The 25,931-nt window shown below is 51.9% G+C and overlaps 1 protein-coding gene across 1 annotated transcript in view; it reads left to right on the forward strand.

Annotated features, from left to right (window-relative positions):
* The window catches only part of LOC119977682 (tricarboxylate transport protein B, mitochondrial-like), a 103,944-nt gene that overhangs the window by 48,799 nt on the left and 29,214 nt on the right, over nt 1-25,931 (forward strand). The gene's annotated exons all lie outside the window — the stretch shown is intronic.

Here is a 25,931-nt window from a genome sequence, read left to right on the forward strand (position 1 = left end):
CCCCGTGTCTGCGTGGCTTTCCTCCGGGTGCTCCGGTTTCCTCCCAGAAGTCCAAAGATGTGCGGGTTAGGTGGATTGGACTTGATAAATTGCCCTTAGTGTCCAAAAAATGGGGTTACTGGGACAGGGTGGAGGCGTGGGCTTGAGGAGGGTGCTCTTTCCAACGACTGGTGCAGACTCGATGGGCCGAATGGCCACCTTCTGCACTGTAAATTCTATGATTCAACAGATTTTCTCCACAATTGTTTTGTACGACATACGGGTGAGAATCGATCTCCTTTCCGACTGCACATGTCCTGTGAGTCTTACGTGTTGCATCAATTGCTGCTTGGCTTGAGGCCTGTGAACTGGGAGTGCTTCGGTTTTGCAAGTGCGTACACGCCCATCTCATAAAGACAGCCCCCTGGCTGTGAAGCAAAGTTCCTGACGATTGAATGGGAGGCATTTTCCATTTTGTTCACAAGCTCCTTGTTGGTGCTCGATATTTGGATGTTCATAGCGTGGATTTGCTGCTTTCTCTGACTACAGAACCACACAAACTCTAACTCTGATCGCTGGCTCAATCATGTGAAGCAGGTGCCAGCCTCAAATCATTATCTTTCTTTCAGAATTCATTTTTGCGATGCGTGTGTTTAAGGCCCTCATTTGTTGCCCGATATGTCCAAGTGGACGGCACGGTAGCACAGGGGTTAGCACTGTTGCTTTGCAGCGCCAGGGACCCAGTTTCCATTCCAGACTTGGGTCACTGTCTGTGCGGAGTCTGCACGTTCTCCCCGTATCTGCGTGGGTTTCCTCCGGGTGCTCCGGTTTCCTCCCACAGTCCAAAGATGTGTAGGTTAGGTGGATTGGCCATGATAAATTGTCCCTTAGTGTCCAAAAAGGTTAGGAGGGGTGACAGGGTTACGGGGATAGGGTGGAGGTGTGGGGCTTAAGTAGGGTGCTCTTTCCAAGGGCCGGTGCAGACCTGATGGGCCGAATGGCCTCCTTCTGCACTGTAAATTCTATGATTCTAAGCCTGGCTCATGTGTAAATTAAAGATGGTGGTACTCCCGTCTGCCCCGCTTCTCTTATCCTTGCAGATGGTGGAGATTGCGGGTGTTGTCAAAAGAAGACTTGGTGATTTGTTGCAGTGCACATTTTCTAACACTACCGCCATTGCGGAGGGAATGGGAGTTTAAGGTGGTAGATGGGCTGCTGATCATGATTCTGGCGCGTAGGGCAACACAGTGGCACAGTGGTTAGTACTGCTGCCTCACGGCGCCGAGGCCCCAGGTTCGATCCTGGACTGTATGTGGGGGAGGGGGGGGGGGGGGGGGGGGGGGGGGGGGGGGTTAATTGTTATTTACTAAGCTCCATGGCCTGAGTTTTCTTTTACAATGCTTGTTCAATCCCCTGGTGTCAAGCAGTTGGGGTTAGACCCCGTCCTATATCATTGCAGCCACAATGAGCCTCTTCCAGGCTTTTGTGTGCAAGTTGTTGGGGAGCACGGTAGCATTGTGGATAGCACAATCGCTTTACAGCTCCAGGGTCCCAGGTTCGATTCCTGTCTGTGTGGAGTCTGCACATCCTCCCCGTGTCTGCGTGGGTTTCCTCCGGGTGCTCCGGTTTCCTCCCACAGTCCAAAGATGTGCAGGTTAGGTGGCTTGGCCGTGCTAAATTGCTCTTGAGTGCCGGAAGGGGATGGGGTGGAGATGTGGGCTTAAGTGGAGTGCTCTTATCAAGGGCTAGTGCAGATCGAAGCGGAGTGAAGCAGCACGGTAGCATTGTGGGTAGCACAATTGCTTCACAGCTCCAGGGTCCCAGGTTCGATTCCGGCTTGGGTCACTGTCTGTGCGGAGTCTGCACGTCCTCCCCGTGTGTGCGTGGGTTTCCTCCGGGTGCTCCCGTTTCCTCCCACAGTCCGAAGACGTGCGGGTTAGGTGGATTGGCCATGCTAAATTGCCCTTAGTGTCCAAAATTGCCCTTAGTGTTGGGTGGGGTTACTGGGTTATGGGGATAGGGTGGAGGTGTTGACCTTGGGTAGGGTGCTCTTTCCAAGAGCCGGTGCAGACTCGATGGGCCGAATGGCCTCCTTCTGCACTGTAAATTCTAATCTATTCTAACAATGCTTTGTGCAGAAAGCCTGGAAGCTGCTGAGTGTGACGGCCTTGCTGATGGCCTGGGCAGCGCTCTGTACTATGGCCCCCCTCCTATTGCTACCACTGCTTCCCTCTATGTTGTCACTCACTCTGCCGAGTGCCCCAGGGCGCTGCGTGAATGAGCAACTATCCAGCCACTCAAAACCACGCATCATCTCCTTCCAAAAGCAGGGATTCGCTCAGCAGATTTCACAACCAAACACAATGAATTTGTGGATCAAACCAAAATGGAATATCCGCCAGTGAAATAATAATCCCCTCGGAGAGATTTCACTGATTGTCAACACCCCGTTTTCCTTTGTTTTTTTCCACATACGACTGCAGCGGTTCAAGAAGGCAGCTCACCATCATTAGCGGCAGCTCGGTAGCACAGCGGTTAGCACTGTGGCTTCACAGCACCGGGGTCCCAGCTTCGATTCCCAGCTTGGGTCACTGTCTGTGCGGAGTCTGCACGTTCTCCCCGTGTCTGCGTGGGTTTCCTCCGGGTGCTCCGGTTTCCTCCCACAGTCTAACGTGCAGGTTAGGTGGATTGGCCATGCTAAATCACCCTTAGTGTCCAATACAAAAAAAGGTTAGGAGGGGTTATTGGGTTACGGGGATAGGGTGGAAGTGAGGGCTTAAGTGGGTCGGTGCAGATGGGCCGAATGGCATCATTCTGCACTGTATGTTTTATGTTCTGTTTCCTCAAGGACCATGAGGGATGGGGAATAAATGCAAGACGGAGCCAAGGCCCCCCACAGCCCGTGGATTAATTTACAAAAAATAGCTTTTCTTGTGAAGGCGGCTGATGAGGGAAGTTAGAAAGTTGCCAGTCAACGTTGGGACCGGGGTCTGCAACCACACGCAGCGAGATAGATTGCAAACCTGTGCAAATGTACGTGGGAACCATACAGCGGCCAATCAGCCCTTCGTGCCTGTGCTAGCTCTTTGAAGCAGCAGTCCCACTCTTTCCCCACTGCACAGAACCTTTCAGGTATCTGTCCAATCTCCCCTGAAAGCTACTATTGAATCTACTTCCAGTGCCCTTCCAGCCAGGGTCACTGTCTGGGGGGAGGGGGGGAACACTGCACTCATCTCCCCCTCCCTCCCTCTTCTTTTACCTTGTATTACAATTTTCTGTTGTTTGTAACTGGCGCCTTCATAACAAATGTGTCAGAACAGCAGAGGGACGAGGTCAATAGAGAAATAATAGTGTTAATGGAGCATCTTCCCTGACCTCTGGCCAACTTAAAGACCTTCACAGCCGTCGAAATGTCGGGATTGTTGGAATATTAGGCAGCCAGTCTGTGCCCATCAATCGCACCACGAGAAAGGCCAGATCACCTGTCAGTGACTGAGAAATGAAGATTTGAAATATTTATAGAACATAGAACAGTACAGCACAGAACAGGCCCTTCGGCCCTCGATGTTGTGCCGAACAATGATCACCCCACTTAAACCCACGTAACCCGTATACACGTAACCCAACAATCCCCCCATTAACCTTACACTACGGGCAATTTAGCATGGCCAATCCACCTTATGGACATGGTTAAGCGGGCAGCTGTGATCTCCACATTCCTATATACTTTGGAGATTGGACCTCAAAGCGATGGAGGAATACCAACAGTGGGGCCTTCGAAAGCTCCTCCAAATCCAATAGCCAGAAGTGCAGTCCAACAACGGTGTCCTCTCCCAAGCCAACATGCCCGGCATTGAGGTGCTAACCACTCAAAGCCAGCTCCCCAGCTGGGGAGGGACATATCATTCATAAGCCAGACACCAGACTCCCAAAAAGCAACTGCTCGACTTGGAGCACAGTTGTAGCAGAAGATTGCTAGGAGCACAGTGGAAACGCTTCAGGGATGTCCCAATACATCCACGAAACGGGGCTCGTTTAGCACAGGGCTAAATCGCTGACCAAGGCAGGCCAGCAGCGCGGGGTTCAATTCCCGTACCAGCCTCCCCGAACAGGCGCCGGAATGTGGCAACTGGGGGCTTTTCACAGTAACTTCATCTGAAGCCTACTTGTGACAATGAGTGATTTTCATTTTCAAGGGATCAAAACATCCCCACCGACTCATTGGACTTGCTGGGTTGGGGCCAGCCAAAATTGAGACGGTTCATTGAGGAAATGAAATGACATGAAAATCGCTTATTGTCACGAGTAGGCTTCAAATGAAGTGACTGACACACGCCCCTAGTCGCCACATTCCAGCGCCTGTTCGGGGAGGCTGTTACGGGAATCGAACCGTGCTGCTGGCCTGCTTTCGAAGCCAGCGATTTAGCCCGGTGCTCCGAGCACATCGAGAGACTTTACCAGGAATGTGTAGAGGCGAAGTCAAAGCCTCAGACGGAGCGCACAAATTTCCAAACATCCCGCCAACCCATCCCGCCTGCCCCACAGGCGGCAGAGTCTGCAGATCCCACGTTGGACTGAGCATCCGGCACAGAACCCATCGAATCAGAGTGGGAGCGAATCACCCTCCATCCCGATGGATTGTCGGAGAAGGGGAAGGGATTGGCCAGGGTATCAGAGAGTATTCGCAGCTAGTCTAAATATCACCGTGAAGTCTTTTCCATCCACCTGAGAGAGCAATGTTTAATCCAAACCGCAGCACCTCTGACAATGCAGCACTTCCTTGGCACTGTACTGAAGTCCCGGGCTAGATATTGGTGAGGAGTCTCTGGAGCTGACTCGGAGACAGGAGGTGCTCTACCCCTTGAACCAATATTGGCAGAGTAATGAAACATTTGTTTTTAAATTTAGAGTCTCCAGTTCTTTTTTCCGATTAAGGGGCAATTTAGCGTGGCCAATCCACCTACCCTGCACATCTTTGGGTTGTGGGGGCGAAACCCACGCAGACACAGGAATGATATCTATGACATGCATTGAACTAACTGAATTTCACTGGTAATGAGCAGTTAACTTGATACACTAGCAGCGACTGTGGACGAGGACTCTGTGCTCTCGGGGCTGTTCCTAGAGACGCTCACCGAGACAAACATCAACTGTTGCTGGAGGATGGTCACCCGGTGAAAGACGCTCTTTGATCTGCTCAGAACTTGTGCAAAGAGTTGGCCTTGACTGAGTGTTGCGGACTGGCACATTCCAAAGGCCAGGACGACACGCTGAGAGAGGCATTAAAGCTTGGGGCAGCCACCATGAGGCGCAATGGGGGACACGGTCACTGTCAGAGACCTTTTAGCCATGGCCCACCGAAGGTAGGGTGAATTGTACCGTACCCCCTCAGGCTGTATGACTCACGTTGAGGGTATTCAATAAATATTATGTTCATCACAATTCTGTTGTAGCGCCTGAGGGGGCAACATGACCTATGTAGGTAACTTAAATACCTTTGCACTATTTGGAATGACCATTTTGAAATGTCTGGAATGTTTCTGTGACTGTATTGAAGCAGCTCGGGATGCAACACGCTGTATGGAGAGAACCTGAATCTTATTGCACTTTGTGAGATGGCTTCTTTGAAATGTTTGCAATGTTCTTTCAGAGAGAGGTGCCAGAGGACTGGAGAACCGGGAGTGTGGTCCCACTATTTAAGAAAGGCTGTAGGGATACGGCAGGGAACTACAGGCCAGTGAACCTCACGTCAGTGGTGGAGAAACAAATGGAGAAAATTCTGGAGAGCTGGGCTGGTTTAGCACACTGGGCTAAATCGCTGGCTTTTAAAGCAGACCAAGGCAGGCCAGCAGCACGGTTCGATTCCCGTACCAGCCTCCCCGAACAGGCGCCGGAATGTGGCGACGAGGGGCTTTTCACAGTAACTTCGTTTGAAGCCTACTTGTGACAATAAGCGATTTTCATTTTCATTTTTCATTTCATCTCCACTTGGAGAGGCAAGGTTTGATCAGGAATAGTCAACATGGTTTTGTCAGAGGGAGGTCATGCCGAACAAATTTGATTGATTTTTTTGAGCACATGACTAAGTGTGCAGATGAGGGTAGTGCAGTTGATGTAGTTTACATGGATTTCAGCAAAGCCTTTGACAAGGCCCCACAAGGCAAATGCACATGGGATACAGGGGAACTTGCTAAGGTGGATTCGAAGCTGGCTGAGCTGTAGGAAACAGAGTGTAATGGCAGACGGCTGCTTCAGTGACTGGAAGCCAGTGTCCAGTGGTGTACCACAGGGATCTGTGCTGGGTCCCCTATTATTCGTCCTTGATATAAATGACTTGGATGACTATGTGGGGGGTAGGATCAGTAAGTTTGTGGATGACACAAAGATAGACCGGGTGGCTAACAGCGAGTGTCTTGGGTTACAGGAAGATATCGACGGGATGGTCAAACGGGCAGAAATGTAGCAGATGGAATTTAATCCTGAAAAGTGAGAGGTGTCACACTTTAGAAGGAACAATTGGACAAGGAAATATTCAATGAATGGCACCACACTGGGACGTCGTGAGGAACACCATTGCGTGTTTGTGAATGGATCTCTGAAGGCAGAAGGATAGGCTAATAGGGTTGTGAAAAGGCAAATGGAACACTTGCCTTTCTCAATTGTAAGAGGTCTTACAACAATAGGTTAAAGTTCAACAGGGGGCGGGATTCTCGCTGGGTCGGCGAATCCCCGGAGGCGGCGTGAATCTCGCCCCGCCGCCGGCTGCCGAATTCTCCGGCGCCGGTTTGCGGGCTGGGGCAGGGTTTACGCCGCGCCAGTCAGGGGCCGTATGCAGCCGCCCCCCCTTCGGCAATTCTCCGGGCCCCGATGGGCCGAGTGGCCATTGTTTCCTGGCCAGTCCCACCGGCGTGAAATGGACATGGTCCATCACGGCAGGACCTGGCTTGTCGGCCGCCTAGCGGGGTCCTCGGGGGGGGGGGGCGCGGGGAGACCGGCCCTGGGGGCGCCCCCACGGTGGCTTGGCCTGCGTTCGGGACCCACCGATCTGCGGGCGGGCCTGTGCCGTGGGGGCACTCTTTCCCTCCACGCCGGCCCCTGTAGGGCTCCGCCATGGCCGGCGTGGAGAAGAGCAAGCGCAGGAAACATGCCGGCCGGTCTGCGCATGCGCGGAACCACGCTGGTGGTTCTGCGCATGCGGCAACTCGCGCAAGTCCTTCGCCGCCAGTTGGCGTGGCACCAATCCCCCCGGCGCCGGCCTAGCCCCCGGAAATGCGGAGGGTTCCACAACTTCCGGGCGGCCCAACGCCGGAGTGGGTCGTGCTGCTCTTGGCGCCAGCGTCGGGCAGTCCGGCCAGTTGCGGGAGAATCCCGCCCGGGTTTCTTTGGAATCACTAGGTTTTGGAGCTTAGCTCCTTCATCAGGTGAGTGATGAAGGAGCTGCGCTCCGAAAGCTAGTGATTCCAAAGAAACCTGTTGAACTTTAACCTGTGTTGTGACACGTCTTACTGTGCCCACCACAGTCCAACGCCGGCATCTCCACATCGTGGCTTTATCAATCGTGGCATAGATCACAAAAGCAAGGAAGTTGTGTTGGATTTATACAGAACATTGGTGAGGTCACAGCTGGAGCACTGTGTGCAGTTCTGGTCGCCACATTATAGGAAGGATGTGATTGCATTGGAGGGGGTGCAGATGCGATTCACCAGGATGTTGCGTGGGATGTAAAGAGAGGTTGGATAGGCTTGGGTTATCGCTGGAGCAGAGAAGACAGAGGGGTGACCTGATCGAGGTGGACAAGATTATGAGGGGCATGGACAGAGTGGATAAGGAGCAGTTGCTCCCCTTAGTTGAAGGGTCAGTTAAGAGGGGACACAAGTTCAAAGTGAGGGGCAGGAGATTTAGGGGGGATTTGAGGAAAAATCTTTTTACCCAGAGGGTAGTGATGGTCTGGAACGCACTGCCTGGGAGGGTGGTAGAGGCGGGTTGCCTCACATCCTTTAAAAAGTACCTGGATGAACACTTGGCACGTCTTAACATTCAAGGCTATGGCCCAAGTGCTGGCAAGTGGGATTAGGATTGGCAGATCAGGGGCGGGATTCTCCCCTACCCGGCGGGGCGGGAGGTCCCGGCGGGATGGAGTGACGTGAGCCACTCCGGCGGCAGGCTGCCCCAAAAGTGCGGAATCCTCCGCACCTTCAGGGACTAGGCCCGCCCCGGAGTGGTTTGCGCCCCGCCGGCCAGTGAGAAAGGGGCTTGGCGCCACGCCAACCGGCGCCGAAGGGCCTCCGCCGGCCGGCGCGAGTTGGCGCATGCGCGGGAGCGCCAGCACGTTCTGGCGTCATCCACAAGCATGCGCAGAGGGTTTTGGTTCCACTCCGGGAATGGTGGACCGGTACAGCCTCCGGTGCGGAAGGATACAGTGCCCCCACGGCACAGGCCCGCTCGCGGATCGCTGGGCCCCGATCGCGGGCCAGGCTACCGTGGGGTCACCTCCCGGGGCCAGATACCCCCCGCGCCCCCCCCCCCCCCCCCCCCAAGAACGTCGGAGCCCGCCCGCGCCTCCAGGTCCCGCTGGTAAGGGACCTACTCCAATTTACGCCGGCGGGACTGGCAAAAGATGGGCGGGACTTCGGCCCATCGCGGGCCGGAGAATTCGGGCAGCCCCGGCGCCCATTGAGTCGGGCCGGAACCCGCCATTCTCCGAGGCAGGCGGCACGACTCATACCGGGGCGATTTTTGGGGGGCAGAAGAATTAGCAGGACGGCGGGGGGTGAGATTCCCGCCGACCCCCAGCGATTCTCTGACCCAGCGGGGGGTTGGAGAATCCCGCCCCAGGTTTTTTTCATGCGCGGTTCAGACTCGATGGGCTGAAGGGCCTTTTCTGCCCAGTATTGTGCTGATTCGGTGATTATTTTATGAATAAAGTATATTTTTGAAAAGAAATAGGGACGGATGGCCAAATCATGTAATGAAAATCGCTTATTGTCACGAGTAGGCTTCAATGAAGTTACTGTGAAAAGCCCCAAGTCGCCACATTCCAGCGCCTGTTCGGGGAGGCCGGTTCGGGAATTGAACCCGCGTTGCTGGCATTGTTCTGCATTACAAGCCAGCTGTTTAGCCCACTGTGCTAAACCAGCACATTTTTAATGTATCTGTGCGCCCCCCTCCTTCCCCACACAAATACACAGCGGATTCACCTGACAGGTCCTTGTAGAGTGCTTGCTTCAGAGTTTTATGTTGTTCAGTTCTACGTAAATGATGCAGGATTTGTGTTCAGTCATGAAGCTGGATAAACATGTTTACAGGAACAGACTGCAGAGACTAACTCTATCTGTAAATATTATGAAGGGAGAGCAGGGATAAGATGCTGGTCTGTAATTTGCCCTCCCTCTCTGTCCCCACCTATAATTGCACTATTCAACAAAACTGGGATCAGAAAAGAGTAGGAGGGTTTTAAAACCATGAGTTGCTGCTATGTTGTAACAGTCTGAGGCTTTTTGTTGTGTTTTCTTCTGCCTGATTGCACAAATTGGGTGAGATTTTAACTCCTTGGATGACCACCCATTTGCACAGGGTTAAAATGGGGCTCATTGTTATTTCCTGCTAATTCCTTACTTTCTACTCATCGAGGTACTGACTCATGTTGGAAGGGGAGTGCGTGTGTTTCAGTCCACTGCTTCCTGTTATTGCGAGCCAGAGACTGTCGGTCGGCAAGTTGACTACAGCAGGCTTCGCAGATGAGTCTTACCCTGCCCTCATTCGAGATCCGCACAGAGTACTCCTGGGAGCTGCAGGTTTTGGGGGATGGGTGAGTTGGGGTGGGGAGTATTTGAGCAGAGATTAGGGTTGGCGGGTTACCAGCACTGGTAGAGGAACGGGTGACTGACCGAGGGAGATGGAGAAGGGTGATTAACCGGCACCGTGGCGACCCAAGTAAAGTGGGAGAAACTGAAAGAGGAAGTGGAGTGTCAGTGACATAATACAATAATAATAATCTTTATTGTCACAAGTAGGCCTACATAATAATAATAATCGCTTATTGTCACAAGTAGGCTTCAATGAAGTTACTGTGAAAAGCCCCTAGTCGCCACATTCCGGCGCCTGTTCAGGGAGGCCGGTACGGGAATTGAACCCGCGTTGCTGGCATTGTTCTGCATTACAAGCCAGCTGTTTAGCCCACTGTGCTAAAACAGGGCACTGAAGTTACTGTGAAAATCCCCCAGTCGCCACACTCCGGCGCCTGTTCAGGTACACAGAGGGAGAATCCAGAATGTCCAATTCACCTGACAGCACGTCTTTCGGGATTAGTGGGAGGAAACCGGAGCACCCGGAGGAAACCCACGCAGACACGGGGAGAACGTGCAGACTCTGCACAGACAGTGACCCAAGCCGGGAATCGAACCTGGGACCCTGGAGCTGTGAAGCCACAGTGCTAACCACTGTGCTACCGTGCCACCCTACATTTACAGAGTGAAATCTGCCTCTCTCAGACTAGTTTCTCCCCCCAATGTCCGTAGCCAGCTGGAAGGACGAGGGAGTTGGGGTCAAGCAGCCAGAGTCAACATTAAACAGCATTGATACAGAGGCAGGGCCTTGTGTTCACTGCATTTCGCCAGAGGCAGAGGCAATAGTCACTGATGGACACAGTCTGCTATCAAAGTGGGGATTGTCTACATGGGTTCTCCTGCTGCTCAAAGTCGAGAAGATGAAGCCGGATTCCACAAGCCCCTACTTCCCCTGAATCAGAAAGCTTTCCTGGGCTTAGGCAAGTGCATGGCAAGGTTGCAGGGTTACATTGGCTTTGATTACCCATCCAGGGAAAGCTCTGGGAATAATAAAGTATTGCGATTGGACACACTTTCCCCAGGAACAACACTGCAGTTGGATGGGGAAGGGTTGGGGAAACTGAGCTGAAATGGATTAGTTTTCCAGAGGGCTGGAATCGATTAGAAATTGAGGCTGGTGGATCCTGGTGTCTGTGAAACAGCAGCGGGTGACTGAATCAGAGACATGCCAGGTTATCGAGGTGATTTCAACTTGACAAACACATTGAAATGGAAAGGCTTGGGGCCCTGCCTCTCTAACTGTGTTTAGGGGCGTTGCCCAGGCAGCCAATAGAAGCTGAACTGTCTGGGCATTTGTGCTGACTCACCTCGTTCAATGGATCTTTTTGTCTCCCTGCTTTAAATGGCCAGTACCGACTGATGCAAGTCTCAGGAAGGGTGAATGAATGCCAAGGTTGTTACAGTCTTTCTAACATCCCAGGATCTGAGATGCACACATATGTGTCAGTGTGTGTATGTCATTGTGTGTGTGTGTATGTCAGTGTGTGGGTGTGTGTCAGTGTGTGGGTGTATGTCAGTGTGTGTGTGTGTATGTCAGTGTGTGTGCATGTCAGTGTGTGTGTATGTCATTGTGTGTGTGTATGTCAGTGTGTGTGTGTGTCAGTGTGTGTGTATGTCATTGTGTGTGTGTGTATGTCAGTGTGTGTGCATGTCAGTGTGTGTGTATGTCATTATGTGTGTGTGTATGTCATTGTGTGTGTGTGTCAGTGTGTGTATGTCATTGTGCGTGTGTATGTCATTGCATGTGTGTATGTCAGTGTGTGTGTGTATGTCAGTGTGTGTATGTCAGTGTGTGTGTGTATGTCATTGCATGTGTGTATGTCAGTGTGTGTATGTCATTGTGTGTGTGTATGTCAGTGTGTGTGTGTATGTCAGTGTGTGTATGTCATTGTGTGTGTGTATGTCTGTGTGTGTGTATGTCAGTGTGTGTATGTCATTGTGTGTGTATGTCATTGCATGTGTGTATGTCAGTGTGTGTGTATGTCAGTGTGTGTGTGTATGTCAGTGTGTGTATGTCAGTGTGTGTGTGTATGTCAGTGTGCGTTGGTGTGTGTATGTCAGTGTGTGTGTGTATGTCAGTGTGTGTGTGTATGTCATTGCATGTGTGTATGTAAGTGTGTGTGTGTATGTCAGTGTGTGTGTATGTCAGTGTGTGTGTGTGTGTATGTCAGTGTGTGTGTGTGTGTATGTCTGTGTGTATGTCAGTGTGCGTGTGTGTATGTCAGTGTGTGTGTATGTCAGTGTGTGTGTGTCAGTGTGTGTGTATGTCAGTGTGTGTGTGTATGTCATTGTGTGTGTGTGTGTATGTAAGTGTGTGGGTGTATGTCAGTGTGTGTGTATGTCATTGTGTGTGTGTGTATGTCATTGTGTGTGGGTGTATGTCAGTGTGTGTGTGTATGTAAGTGTGTGGGTGTATGTCAGTGTGTGTGTATGTCATTGTGTGTGTATGTCAGTGTGTGTGTATGTCATTGTGTGTGTGTATGTCAGTGTGTGTGTGTGTGTGTGTGTGTGTATGTCATTGTGTGTGTATGTCATTGTGTGTGTGTGTGTATATGTCATTGTGTGTGTCAGTGTGTGTGTATGTCATTGTGTGTGTGTGTATGTCATTGTGTGTGTGTGTATATGTCATTGTGTGTGTGTATGTCATTGTGTGTGTGTATGTCATTGTGTGTGTGTATGTCAGTGTGTGTGTATGTGTGTATGTCATTGTGTGTATGTCATTGTGTGTGTATGTCATTGTGTGTGTGTGTATGTCAGTGTGTGTGTCAGTGTGTGTGTATGTCAGTGTGTGTGTGTGTGTATGCCATTGTGTGTGTGTGTGTATGTAAGTGTGTGGGTGTATGTCAGTGTGTGTGTATGTCATTGTGTGTGTGTGTATGTCATTGTGTGTGGGTGTATGTCAGTGTGTGTGTGTATGTAAGTGTGTGGGTGTATGGCAGTGTGTGTGTATGTCATTGTGTGTGTGTATGTCATTGTGTGTGTATGTCAGTGTGTGTGTATGTCATTGTGTGTGTGTATGTCAGTGTGTGTGTATGTGTGTGTGTATGTCATTGTGTGTGTATGTCATTGTGTGTGTGTGTGTATATGTCATTGTGTGTGTCAGTGTGTGTGTATGTCATTGTGTGTGTGTATGTCATTGTGTGTGTGTGTATATGTCATTGTGTGTGTGTATGTCATTGTGTGTGTGTATGTCATTGTGTGTGTGTATGTCAGTGTGTGTGTATGTGTGTATGTCATTGTGTGTATGTCATTGTGTGTGTGTATGTCATTGTGTGTGTGTGTATGTCAGTGTGTGTGTGTATGTCAGTGTGTGTGTGTGTATGTCAGTGTGTGTACGTCATTGTGTGTGTATGTGTGTGTGTATGTCAGTGTGTGTGTGTATGTCATTGTGTGTGTGTATGTCATTGTGTGTGTGTATGTCAGTGTGTGTGTATGTCATTGTGTGTGTATGTCAGTGTGTGTTTGTATGTCAGTGTGTGTTTGTCAGTGTGTGTGTGTCAGTGTGTGTGTGTGTCAGTGTGTGTGTGTGTATGTCAGTGTGTGTGTGTATGTCAGTGTGTGTGTATGTCTGTGTGTGTGTGTATGTCAGTGTGTGTATGTCAGTGTGTGTGTATGTCATTGTGTGTATGTCAGTGTGTGTGTGTATGTCAGTGTGTGTCAGTGTGTGTGTATGTCATTGTGTGTGTGTATATCAGTGTGAGTGTATGTCATTGTGTGTGTGTATATGGCAGTGTGTGTGTATGTCATTGTGTGTGTGTATATGGCAGTGTGTGTGTATGTCATTGTGTGTGTATGTCATTGTGTGTGTATGTCAGTGTGTGTGTATGTCAGTGTGTGTGTGTATGTCAGTGTGTGTGTGTGCCAGTGTGCATGTGTGTGTGTATGTCAGTGTGTGTGTGTATGTCATTGTATGTGTGTATGTCAGTGTGTGTGCGTCAGTGTGTGTGTGTGTGCGTGTGTGTGTGTGTATGTCAGTGTGTGTGTATGTCTGTGTGTGTGTGTATGTCAGTGTGTGCATGTGTGTGTATGTCAGTGTCTGTGTGTGCGTATGTCAGTGTGTATGTCAGCGTGTGTGTGTGTGTGTGTATGTCAGTGTGTGTGTGTGTATGTCAGTGTGTGTGTGTATGTCAGTGTGTGTGTGTATGTCATTGTGTGTGTGTGTATATCAGTGTGTGTATGGCAGTGTGTGTGTGTATGTCAGTGTGCGTGTGTGTGTATGTCAGTGTGTATGTCAGTGTGTGCGTATGTCAGTGTGTATGTCAGCGTGTGTGTGGGTGTGTGTATGTCAGTGTGTGTATGTGTGTGTGTATGTCAGTGTGTGTGTGTATGTCAGTGTGTGTGTGTATGTCATTGTGTGTGTGTGTATGTCAGTGTGTGTATGGCAGTGTGTGTGTGTATGTTAGTGTGCGTGTGTGTGTATGTCAGTGTGTATGTGTATGTCAGTGTGTGTGTATGTCAGTGTGTGTATGTGTGTGTATGTCAGTGTCTGTGTGTGTATGTCAGTGTGTGTGTGGGTGTGTGTATGTCAGTGGGTGTGTGTATGTCAGTGTGTGTATGTGTGTGTATGTCAGTGTGTGTATGTGTGTGTATGTCAGTGTGTGTGTGTATGTCAGTGTGTGCCTGTGTCAATGGGTTTGTGTGTGTCTCTGTGTATGTGTTCCTGTGTGTACATGTGTTCCAGAGAGCCAGTTGGGGGTGGAAGAAAAGACATTAAAAACATTTAAATAAACCCGACGACCTTGCTTTTTTTATAATTGTCTGATGTATTATGATTGTGACAAGAAATTGGTGTTCTGTGTCGGAGTTTAACCCTTTTGTAGATGCTTTTTTTTTACATTTTGTTTATAAATTTTGAGTACCCAATTATTTTTTTCCAATTAAGGTACAATTTAGTGTGGCCAATCCACCTGTCCTGCACATCTTTGGGGGGTGAGACCCACGCAGACACAGGGAGAATAGGCAAACTCTACACGGGCAGTGACCCGGGGTGGGGATCGAACTCAAGTCCTCAGCACAGTAGGCAGTGCGGTGATATGCATCACTGTAAATACACAAGGGGTTAATGTAAACACACTACGACTAAGTAAACACTAGAGGGAGCACCGAAGACATCATGACATGCAGACATACAGCTAATGAACACATAGAATAGGACACGACCAATGGGCAGCCAAGACACCCAGAGGTGACACTACCACAAGGGGGCATTACACAACCCATATATAAGGACAGGGCCCACATGCTCTGTCTCTTTTCACAGGCGACACTTAGAGAGAAGGACAGGGGCAGATCAGAAGCATCACACCCAGCACGTGGCTTAGAGCAGACTGGTTAGTTAGACTGAGTTACTACAGCAAGATTAGCAGGAGAGTCGAACCCATAGAGAACTGTGCTAATGGTTCAATAAATCACATTGAACTTACTTCAAAGTCTGGAGTATCTTTTGGTCAAAGCTGCATTGAGTTGCAGCCTGTGTTATCCCAGAGTACATAACACAACAGCCAATAGTGCTAACTACTGCGCCATCTTGCCGCCCCACCCTTTTGTAGATGCAGCCATCTTTCCTTTCAACACTCCCCGTGCCCCCTTTCGACTCTGAGGGAAATGGGTGTCATTTGCAAAAGGAGCAGCAGGAACCTGCTTCACGCAGCAGGCCTGGAATGCACTGCTTGAGAGGGTGGGGGAGGTTCAATCGAGGCATTCACCAGGGAATTAGAGTGTTATTCGAAAAGGAAGAACGTGCAAGGTTCCGGGGAGAGGGTGGGGGTAATGGCGCTAAGTGAGTTGCTCATTGGGAGAGCCGGTGCAGAGATGTTGCTGGTTTAGCACAGGGATAATTTGCTGGCTTTGAAAGCAGACCAAGGCAGGCCAGCAGCACGGTTCGATTCCCGTACCAGCCTCCCCGGACAGACGCCGGAATGTGGCGACTAGGGGCTTTTCACAGTAACTTCATTTGAAGCCTACTTGTGATAATAAGCAATTTTCATTTCTGGTTTAGCTCACTGGGCTAATCGCTGGCTTTTAAAGCAGGCCAGCAGCACGGTTCGATTCCCGTACCAGCCTCCCGGGACAGACGCCGGAATGTGGTGACTAGGGGCTTTTCACAGTAGCTTCATTTGAAGCCTACTTGTGACAATAAAGTGATTTTCATTTTTAATTTTCATGTTGGGCCATTTAATAAAGACACGGGGAGACCACACCAAGTAAAAATATGAACAAAGTTTTATTCACGAACGAGGTCTGGACACTTCCCGGTAGGCCCCTTTCTGGTCAGTGTCTCAGTGGCTGACATCACGGGCAGGATTCTACTCCCCCCTCCCCCCCGCCGGGTGGGAGAATCGCTGGTACACCGCGCGCATTGCGCCACGCCGCCCCAACCCTCGCACGCGATTCTCCCCCCCCCGAATCCAGTGCCGCGCGAATCGCGCCGGGCCGCTCGGAGAATCGCCGCAAACACGAGGGCCGATTCTCCGGCCCGTATGGGCCGAGCATAAACGGCCTATTCCACACCTGGTCGCTGCCGGCGTGTACACATCGCAAAGGCTTGGGGGGGTGGCCTGTGGGGGGGGGGCTCCGTTTGTCCGTTCCCGGGGGGGGGGGCTCCGTTTGTCCGTTCCCGGGGGGGGGGGAGGAGGGGGGAGGGGGGCCTCTGATGTGGGGGTCTGGCCCACGATCGGGGCTCACCGATCGGTGGGCCGGCCTCTCCGCCCCCGGGCCTACTTCCTTGCGTGACCGGCCCCAGAACCCTGGCGCCATGTTGGTGAGGGGCCGGAGCGCTCCACGAGGTTACCGCGCATGCATCGGTTGGCGCCGGCGTAACTGCGCATGCGCGGATCCCGCGGCACCCTAATCACGTCATGATCTGCGGCTGGAGTCTCGCAAACCACTCCAGTGCTGTGCTGACCCCCTGTAGGGGCCAGAATTCGACGTGGGAGCGGCCTGTTCACACCGTCGTTTGCGGCGGCGTGGACACTCTGCCTCCATTTCGGAGAATCCCGCCCCACATATTCTAGTTAACTGTGATACCCCGCCCTAGCGGGGAGCTCGTAATCCGCTAGGAGCATGGGGTAGACTCACATTCCCAAATCATAGGTTCCGTATGGGATATCACAGGCCGAACGGCTTCTTTTGTTTAGCACAGGGCTAAATCGCTGGCTTTTAAAGCAGACCAAGGCAGACCAGCAGCACGGTTCAATTCCCGTACCAGCCTCCCCGAACAGGCACCGGAATGTGGCGACTAGGGGGCTTTTCACAGTAACTTCATTTGAAGCCTACTCGTGACAATAAGCCATTTTCATTTTTCATTTCATTAAAAGCTGTGTGAAGAGCTACTTCACTTCCTTGGCCTCTTTTACTGCCTGGTTCTGATTTCACCGCCTCAAAATCAAGATAATTATGTTGGAGTTATGGTGCTCAATTTGGAAAAGAAGGGCGGGATTTACCGAGTAACGCGCCGCCTGTTTCTCAGCGGCAGAGGTCTCCCGCCAACGGGATTTTCAGGTCCTGCCATTGTCCCCCCTCGTCGTCGGTAATCCCGTGCGCCATTGGTGGGACCGGAATATCCGGCCAGCGTAAATTCCGCCCAAAGTGTTACAGTGTTTGTCCATTGCTGGCTGGTACCTGCATTGTGGCATTTTAGTTTCAATTCATTATTGATGTAAAGTTGTTTACCCCGCCCTCCGTGAGCTGACTTTATAGAGATGCAGACACTCCTTGCCGGCTCACTCACTAACCATAACCAGGGTTAAAGAAACGCCGAGAGGTATGTCTGCCCCCCCCCCCTCACTGAGGACGACCTCCGCCCTCCAATTAGCCAGCAGATCCATCAGTCCTGACAGCGCCAGGAGCGCGTTAGTGGACGCTGCTGGGATTGCAAGAGGATGAGGCAGAAGGCCCCATAATGGATCTCCCGGAAACAGTTAAGCCCGGGGTCTTTGGCAGGAAGGGGTTCGGCAGGCAGTGGTGGGGCAGGGTTTAGGTTGCAGGAAAGAAGGGAGAAATTGAGGGGGAGGGGTTTTGTCTTGGAGGATCTGGTCACCCCCCCCCCATCGGCAAATGCCAGACTCCGAAAATAGAACCACTTCCGCTCTGCATCACAAACCAGCTGTCCAGCCAACCGAGCTAAACTGGTGCCAATTTACCCTAGATTACCTATTTAAATATGTTGGGCGGGCTGCCAGTTTCCATGCATGGTGGCACAGTGGTTAGCACTGTTGCTTCACAGCGCCAGGGTCCCAGGTTCGATTCCCCGCTGGGTCACCGTCTGTGCGGAGTCTGCACATTCTCCCTGTGTCTACGTGGGTTTCCTCCGGGTGCTCCGGTTTCCTCCCACAAGCCCCAAAAAACGTGCTTATTAGGTGAATTGGATAATCTGAATTCTCCCTCTGTGTACCCGAACAGGCGCCGGAGTGTGGCGACTAGGGGCTTTTCACAGTAACATCATTGCAGTGTTAATGTAAGCCTACTTGTGACAATAATAAAGATTATTCATTTTATATTATGGGGCTGAGCTCGGGGTGGGTGGGATGGTGGTGGGGTGGGCATCTGTCCTATTTTACGTGCCCCCCCCCCCCGTTATGTTCTGTGTTATGGCCATGTTGAAGTTCAACACAGAACACCTAGTTCTTTGACTAGTAAGATAATTTATTAACAAGATCAACATGCAGAAAGATAACTAACGATCTATGATACAAACGGTAACTAATAAATTAATTCAGTGAATTTTTCTGGAGCTATTTCCAATGCGACTGTCCTCCAGTACGACGCACTACCAACTGCCGAATCTCTCGAGTCACATGGTGCACCTTTATCACTACCTGCTGGTCGGAGGTCATACCGACAACTGTATACATTGGTAGATAACTATATCCATTGATGTGCAGATGCATATCACCACATCCGCTTATCAAAGCAACACCTGGCAGGGGCACATAAGATGCAGCCCCAGTTGCTGCAAAACCCTGGTTTTAAAAACTTTCCAGTCCTTTGTTAAAGCCTGAGAATAGTCTGCAATAGATGACTCTTTCAATTCTGTGAGTTGGCCAGATTTACTTCATACATCCCATGATATCATGATGTTTTCCTGTGTCGGCCACGGGTTCAGTTGATAATACATTTGATTGTGAGTTCAAGGCCCACTCGCAGGAACCGAGTGCAAAGATCAAGACTGACACTCCAGTGCAGTACAGAAGGAATGTTGCACGATTGGAAGTGCTGTCTTTCAAGATGAGGGGCTGGATTCTCCCAAAATGGGGCTATGTCCCCACGTTGGTGTAAAAACGCTCACGTTGCACTCCCGAGTTTCCTCAAAAAAACACTCCTCTTCAGGGGGCTGGCAGGGCCGGAGTGCTTCACGCAGCTGCGGATAGGGCCCCCGCACCTCCGGTTGCGAGTCCGCTCATACGCACAGCGGCGGCCTCCAGCGGCCGCGCCATGTGTATGTCAACACTCCCCGTGCCCCCTTTCGACTCTGAGGGAAATGGGTGTCATTTGCAAAAGGAGCAGCAGCAATATGGTGGGACCTGCTTCACGCAGCAGGCCTGGAACATAGAACAGTACAGCACAGAACAGGCCCTTCGGCCCTCGATGTTGTGCCGAGCAATGATCACCCTACTCAAACCCACGTATCCACCCTATACCCGTAACCCAACAACTCCCCCCCTTAACCTTACTATTAGGACACTACGGGCAATTTAGCACGGCCAATCCACCTAACCCGCACATCTTTGGACTGTGGGAGGAAACCGGAGCACCCGGAGGAAACCCACGCACACACGGGGAGGGCGTGCAGACTCCGCACAGACAGTGACCCAGCCGGGAATCGAACCTGGGACCCTGGAGCTGTGAAGCATTTATGCTAACCACCATGCTACTGCTTGAGAGGGTGGGGGAGGTTCAATCGAGGCATTCATCAAGGAATTAGAGTGTTATTCGAAAAGGAAGAACGTGCAGGGTTCCGGGGAGAGGGTGGGGGTAATGGCGCTAAGTGAGTTGCTCATTGGGAGAGCCGGTGCAGAGATGTTGCTGGTTTAGCACAGGGCTAAATCGCTGGCTTTGAAAGCAGACCAAGGCAGGCCAGCAGCACGGTTCGATTCCTGTACCAGCCTCCCCGGACAGGCGCCGGAATGTGGCGACTAGGGGCTTTTCACAGTAACTTCATTGAAGCCTACTTGTGACAATAAAGTGATTTTCATTTTTAATTTTCATGTTGGGCCATTTAATAAGGACACGGGGAGTCCACACCAAGTAAAAATATGAACAAAGTTTTATTCACGAACGAGGTCTGGACACTTCCCGGTAGGCCCCTATCGGGTCCCTTTCTGGTCAGTGTCTCAGTGGCTGACATCACGGGCAGGATTCTACTCCCCCCACCCCCCCGCTGGGTGGGAGAATCGCCGGTACACTGCGCGCATTGCGCCACGCCGCCCCAACCCCCGCACGTGATTCTCCCCCCCCCCCCCCCCCGAATCCAGTGCCGTGCGAATCGCGCCGGGCCGCTCGGAGAATCGCCGCAAACACGAGGGCCGATTCTCTGGCCCGTATGGGCCGAGCATAAACGGCCTATTCCACACCTGGTCGCTGCCGGCGTGTACACGTCGCAAAGGCTTGGGGGGGTGGCCTGTTGGGGGGGGGGGGGCTCCGTTTGTCCGTTCCCGGGGGGGGGGCTCCGTTTGTCCGTTCCCGGGGGGGGGGGGGAGGAGGGGGGAGGGGGGCCTCTGATGTGGGGGTCTGGCCCACGATCGGGGCTCACCGATCGGTGGGCCGGCCTCTCCGCCCCCGGGCCTACTTCCTTGCGTGACCGGCCCCAGAACCCTGGCGCCATGTTGGTGAGGGGCCGGAGCGCTCCACGAGGTTACCGCGCATGCATCGGTTGGCGCCGGCGTAACTGCGCATGCGCGGATCCCGCGGCACCCTATTCACGCCATGATCTGCGGCTGGAGTCTCGCAAACCACACCAGCGCCGTGCTGACCCCCTGTAGGGGCCAGAATTCGACGTGGGAGCGGCCTGTTCACGCTGTCGTTTGCGGCGGTGTGGACACTCTGCCTCCATTTCGGAGAATCCTGCCCCACATATTCTAGTTAACTGTGATACCCCGGCCTAGCGGGGAGCTCGTAATCCGCTAGGAGCATGGGGTAGACTCACATTCCCAAATCATAGGTTCCGTATGGGATATCACAGGCCGAACGGCTTCTTTTGTTTAGCACAGGGCTAAATCGCTGGCTTTTAAAGCAGACCAAGGCAGGCCAGCAGCACGGTTCAATTCCCGTACCAGCCTCCCCGAACAGGCACCGGAATGTGGCGACTAGGGGGCTTTTCACAGTAACTCATTTGAAGCCTACTCGTGACAATAAGCGATTTTCATTTTTCATTTCATTAAAAGCTGTGTGAAGAGCTACTTCACTTCCTTGGCCTCTTTTACTGCCTGGTTCTGATTTCACCGCCTCAAAATCAAGATAATTATGTTGGAGTTATGGTGCTCAATTTGGAAAAGAAGGGCGGGATTTACCGAGTAACGCGCCGCCTGTTTCTCAGCGGCAGAGGTCTCCCGCCAACGGGATTTTCAGGTCCTGCCATTGTCCCCCCTCGTCGTCGGTAAACCCGTGCGCCATTGGTGGGACCGGAATATCCGCCAGCGTAAATTCCGCCCAAAGTGTTACAGTGTTTGTCCATTGCTGGCTGGTACCTGCATTGTGGCATTTTAGTTTCAATTCATTATTGATGTAAAGTTGTTTACCCCGCCCTCCGTGAGCTGACTTTATAGAGATGCAGACACTCCTTGCCGGCTCACTCACTAACCATAACCAGGGTCAAAGAAACGCCGAGAGGTATGTCTGCCCCCCCCCCCCCCCCCCCCACCCCCCCCCCCCCCCCCCCCCCCCCTCACTGAGGACGACCTCCGCCCTCCAATTAGCCAGCAGATCCATCAGTCCTGACAGCGCCAGGAGCGCGTTAGTGGACGCTGCTGGGATTGCAAGAGGATGAGGCAGAAGGCCCCATAATGGATCTCCCGGAAACAGTTAAGCCCGGGGTCTTTGGCAGGAAGGGGTTCGGCAGGCAGCGGTGGGGCAGGGTTTAGGTTGCAGGAGAGAAGGGAGAAATTGAGGGGGAGGGGTTTTGTCTTGGAGGATCTGGTCACCCCCCCCCATCGGCAAATGCCAGACTCCGAAAATAGAACCACTTCCGCTCTGCATCACAAACCAGCTGTCCAGCCAACCGAGCTAAACTGGTGCCAATTTACCCTAGATTACCTATTTAAATATGTTGGGCGGGCTGCCAGTTTCCATGCATGGTGGCACAGTGGTTAGCACTGTTGCTTCACAGCGCCAGGGTCCCAGGTTCGATTCCCCGCTGGGTCACCGTCTGTGCGGAGTCTGCACATTCTCCCTGTGTCTACGTGGGTTTCCTCCGGGTGCTCTGGTTTCCTCCCACAAGCCCCAAAAAACGTGCTTATTAGGTGAATTGGATAATCTGAATTCTCCCTCTGTGTACCCGAACAGGTGCCGGAGTGTGGCGACTAGGGGCTTTTCACAGTAACATCATTGCAGTGTTAATGTAAGCCTACTTGTGACAATAATAAAGATTATTCATTTTATATTATGGGGCTGAGCTCGGGGTGGGTGGGATGGTGGTGGGGTGGGCATCTGTCCTATTTTACGTGCCCCCCCCCCCCCCGTTATGTTCTGTGTTATGGCCATGTTGAAGTTCAACACAGAACATCTAGTTCTTTGACTAGTAAGATTATTTATTAACAAGATCAACATGCAGAAAGATAACTAATGATCTATGATACAAACGGTAACTAATAAATTAATTCAGTGAATTTTTCTGGAGCTATTTCCAATGCGACTGTCCTCCAGTACGACGCACTACCAACTGCCGAATCTCTCGAGTCACATGGTGCACCTTTATCACTACCTGCTGGTCGGAGGTCATACCGACAACTGTATACATTGGTAGATAACTATATCCATTGATGTGCAGATGCATATCACCACATCCGCTTATCAAAGCAACACCTGGCAGGGGCACATAAGATGCAGCCCCAGTTGCTGCAAAATCCTGGTTTTAAAAACTTTCCAGTCCTTTGTTAAAGCCTGAGAATAGTCTGCAATAGATGACTCTTTCAATTCTGTGAGTTGGCCAAATTTACTTCATACATCCCATGATATCGTGACGTTTTCCTGTGTCGGCCACGGGCTCAGTTGATAATACATTTGATTGTGAGTTCAAGGCCCACTCGCAGGAACCGAGTGCAAAGATCAAGACTGACACTCCAGTGCAGTACAGAAGGAATGTTGCACGATTGGAAGTGCTGTCTTTCAAGATGAGGGGCTGGATTCTCCCAAAATGGGGCTATGTCCCCACGTTGGCGTAAAAACGCTCACGTTGCACTCCCGAGTTTCCTCAAAAAAACACTCCTCTTCAGGGGGCTGGCAGGGCCGGAGTGCTTCACGCAGCTGCGGATACGGCCCCCGCACCTCCGGTTTCGAGTCCGCGCATACGCACAGCGGCGGCCTCCAGCGGCCGTGCCATGGCGGGCTCGGACCGCGGAGGCAGCTCCGTAATGTAGCCCCCCATCCCCCCCCCCCCCCCCCCCCCACCCGATCGGCCGTGCGCCCCTGCATCAGACCGGCCAGATCTGTGCCCCGTCCGCCCATAAGGCCCGCCCCAGTGCCCAATCCCCCCGCCCCCTCACCAGGGCGGCCGCGGACTGAGTTCCCGAACGGCGATAGGTGGTTAGAGCCACGTCATCGGGAACTCAGCCGGCTGGGAGCGGAGGATCGCTGGGCGTGCCTCTGGCAATGGCCCCCCAGCCGCACAGAGTAATTCCCGAACGCGCGGATATTCGGGTGCCCGGATTTTGTCGGGAAGGTTGATTCTCCCCCCCACACCAAACGTAATTTCAGCGCGGGGGCTGCAGAGAATCCAGCCCGAGATCTTAAACTGAAGCATTGTCCCTGCTCTCGAGTGATAAGGTGAGGAGGCGAGATCTCCCTGCCGTCCCGGACGATATATATTCCTCGACCAATAAAAAAAAAATATTTGGTCAATAACACATTGCTGTTTGTGGGAGCTTGCTGTGCACAAATTGGCTGTTGTACCTCCTGCTTGACAATAGTGACTACACTTCAAAATGTGTTTCATTGGCTGGAAAGTGTTTTGCGAAGCGTCGCGGTTGTGAAAGGCAATAGAAAATAGTAAGTCTTTCTCCCCACCACATCAGGGTTGCTACGTCTGGTTGGACGTATTTCTGGAGGTCATTAATGTGCCTCCAACTGACCCACCCAGTCACAGAGTGTCTTTACCCACCTCCATTGTTTTAATAACAGCAGTGCGCAATATTCTGGTGCACCTGTGAATTTCCTGTTGTGTTGTATTGTCTCCGAGATGGATCCTTAATTCTCTCCCCTCACCCCACCAATGTAGCAGCAACTTGCATTTACACGGCACGTACTGGTGATTCACAGGAGCATCGGGAATCCCGGGCCTTGGAATTACTCGGTGAAGAGAGTGCATGGTGGCATCTTACAGCCCAATCAGGGAGTTGCTATGGTATCGTGCATCTGGAGCTACGCACCGTGGTGGTAGGGGGTCCGACTTTCCTTCACGCGGCTGACGATGAATCTCCCCCACTCTCACCGCCAGTCACTGGCGTGAATTGGGAGGGTTTTGACCGCGTTATGAACGCTCCTTCCTTGGGCATCAAGCCCTGGGGTGGGATGCGAACCCGGAGCTTCCGACTCAGGCAAGGGGCGCTTACCCACTGCGTCACAAGACTTAAAGAGAGGCATAACGTGCATCAAAAGCAGTTGAGGCAGACTGGGAGGTTCTATTCCCTCATTCTCCAGTTGAGTCATTCTGTGAACCCAGTAAAACAGCTCTTAATATCACAGTACACCGGTAAGAGGGGGGGGGGGGGGGGGGCGGCGCTGTGGGGAGAGGGGGTGTGGGGGGCGGAGGGGGGTGCGGTGGGGAGAGGGGGTGGGGGCGGAGGGGGGAGGGGTACGTTCTCGGCTTTTTTAGTTAAACCTTCTAATAGGTTTTGTGGTTTCTCCAGTGACTGTCACACCCCATCCATAGACCATAGAATTTACAGTGCAGAAGGGGGCCATTCGGCCCATCGAGTCTGCACCGGCCCTTACAAAGAACACCCTACTAGTAGCCCACGTATCTACCCTATCCCCGTAACCCCCACTTAAAAGGGAAAGAAAGAGGCGGACAGACCAAAAAGTGCTTTACAGCTAATGGAGGACTATCGAAGTGTAGTCACTGTTGCAATCGAACATAGAAAGCCGACACACAGCAAGATCCCACTAACGACAATGCGATAGTGACACGATGAGACCTGCTTGTGATTTTGGTCGTGGGATAAGTATTGGCCGGGTCACCAGGGAAATCTCTCTTTCTCTCTCTCCCCCCTCTTCCCCCCTCCAAAACCAGGCACTGGCGTCTGCTCCATCATTCTGAGAAGACAGACATGGCTCCCATTTCACACCTCTCATGAAAGAGGGCAGTACCAACACTGGAGCACTCCCCCAGTCCCGCACTGGGGTGTCCGTCTGTTCTGCATTGTGCAACTCCGTTTATTTTCGTGCGTTGAAAGGAAGCTCATTTCCTTTTGTATAACCTGGGACAACAAGTAGCTGACTTTGAACTGCGGTTTTGTTTCTGATTTTATGGTGTTGTTCTTGGAACCCCTTCAAGTGAATCCCAGGCTGGTGTTTCCCTGCCAGCTTCCTATTATCCTGTCGGTGGTGTGAATGGGTTTGCAGGCTGCCCCTGAGGGGGGGGGGGCGGGTTGGGCAGTGTGCGATCTGCAGAGTTGCAGAGAAGGGATGGCCGTGTACTGTGCGTGGACGCTAAAGATTCTACCCCACTAGTCAGAAAAGGGGTGGGAATTCACCCTGTGTTCCCGTCGAGAGATGTGTTGCTGCAATTATACAGGGCCTTGGTGAGGCCACGCCTGGAGTATTGTGGGCAGTCTTGGTCTCCTTCTCTCAGGAAGGATGTTCTTGCTCTCGAGGGTTTACCAGACTGATTCCAGGGATGGCGGGACTGACTATTGAGGAGAGATTGACTAGGTTGGGATCGTTCTCGCTGGAGCT

Source organism: Scyliorhinus canicula, chromosome 1 (assembly GCF_902713615.1).
Source record: "Scyliorhinus canicula chromosome 1, sScyCan1.1, whole genome shotgun sequence".
NCBI lineage: Eukaryota > Metazoa > Chordata > Chondrichthyes > Carcharhiniformes > Scyliorhinidae > Scyliorhinus > Scyliorhinus canicula.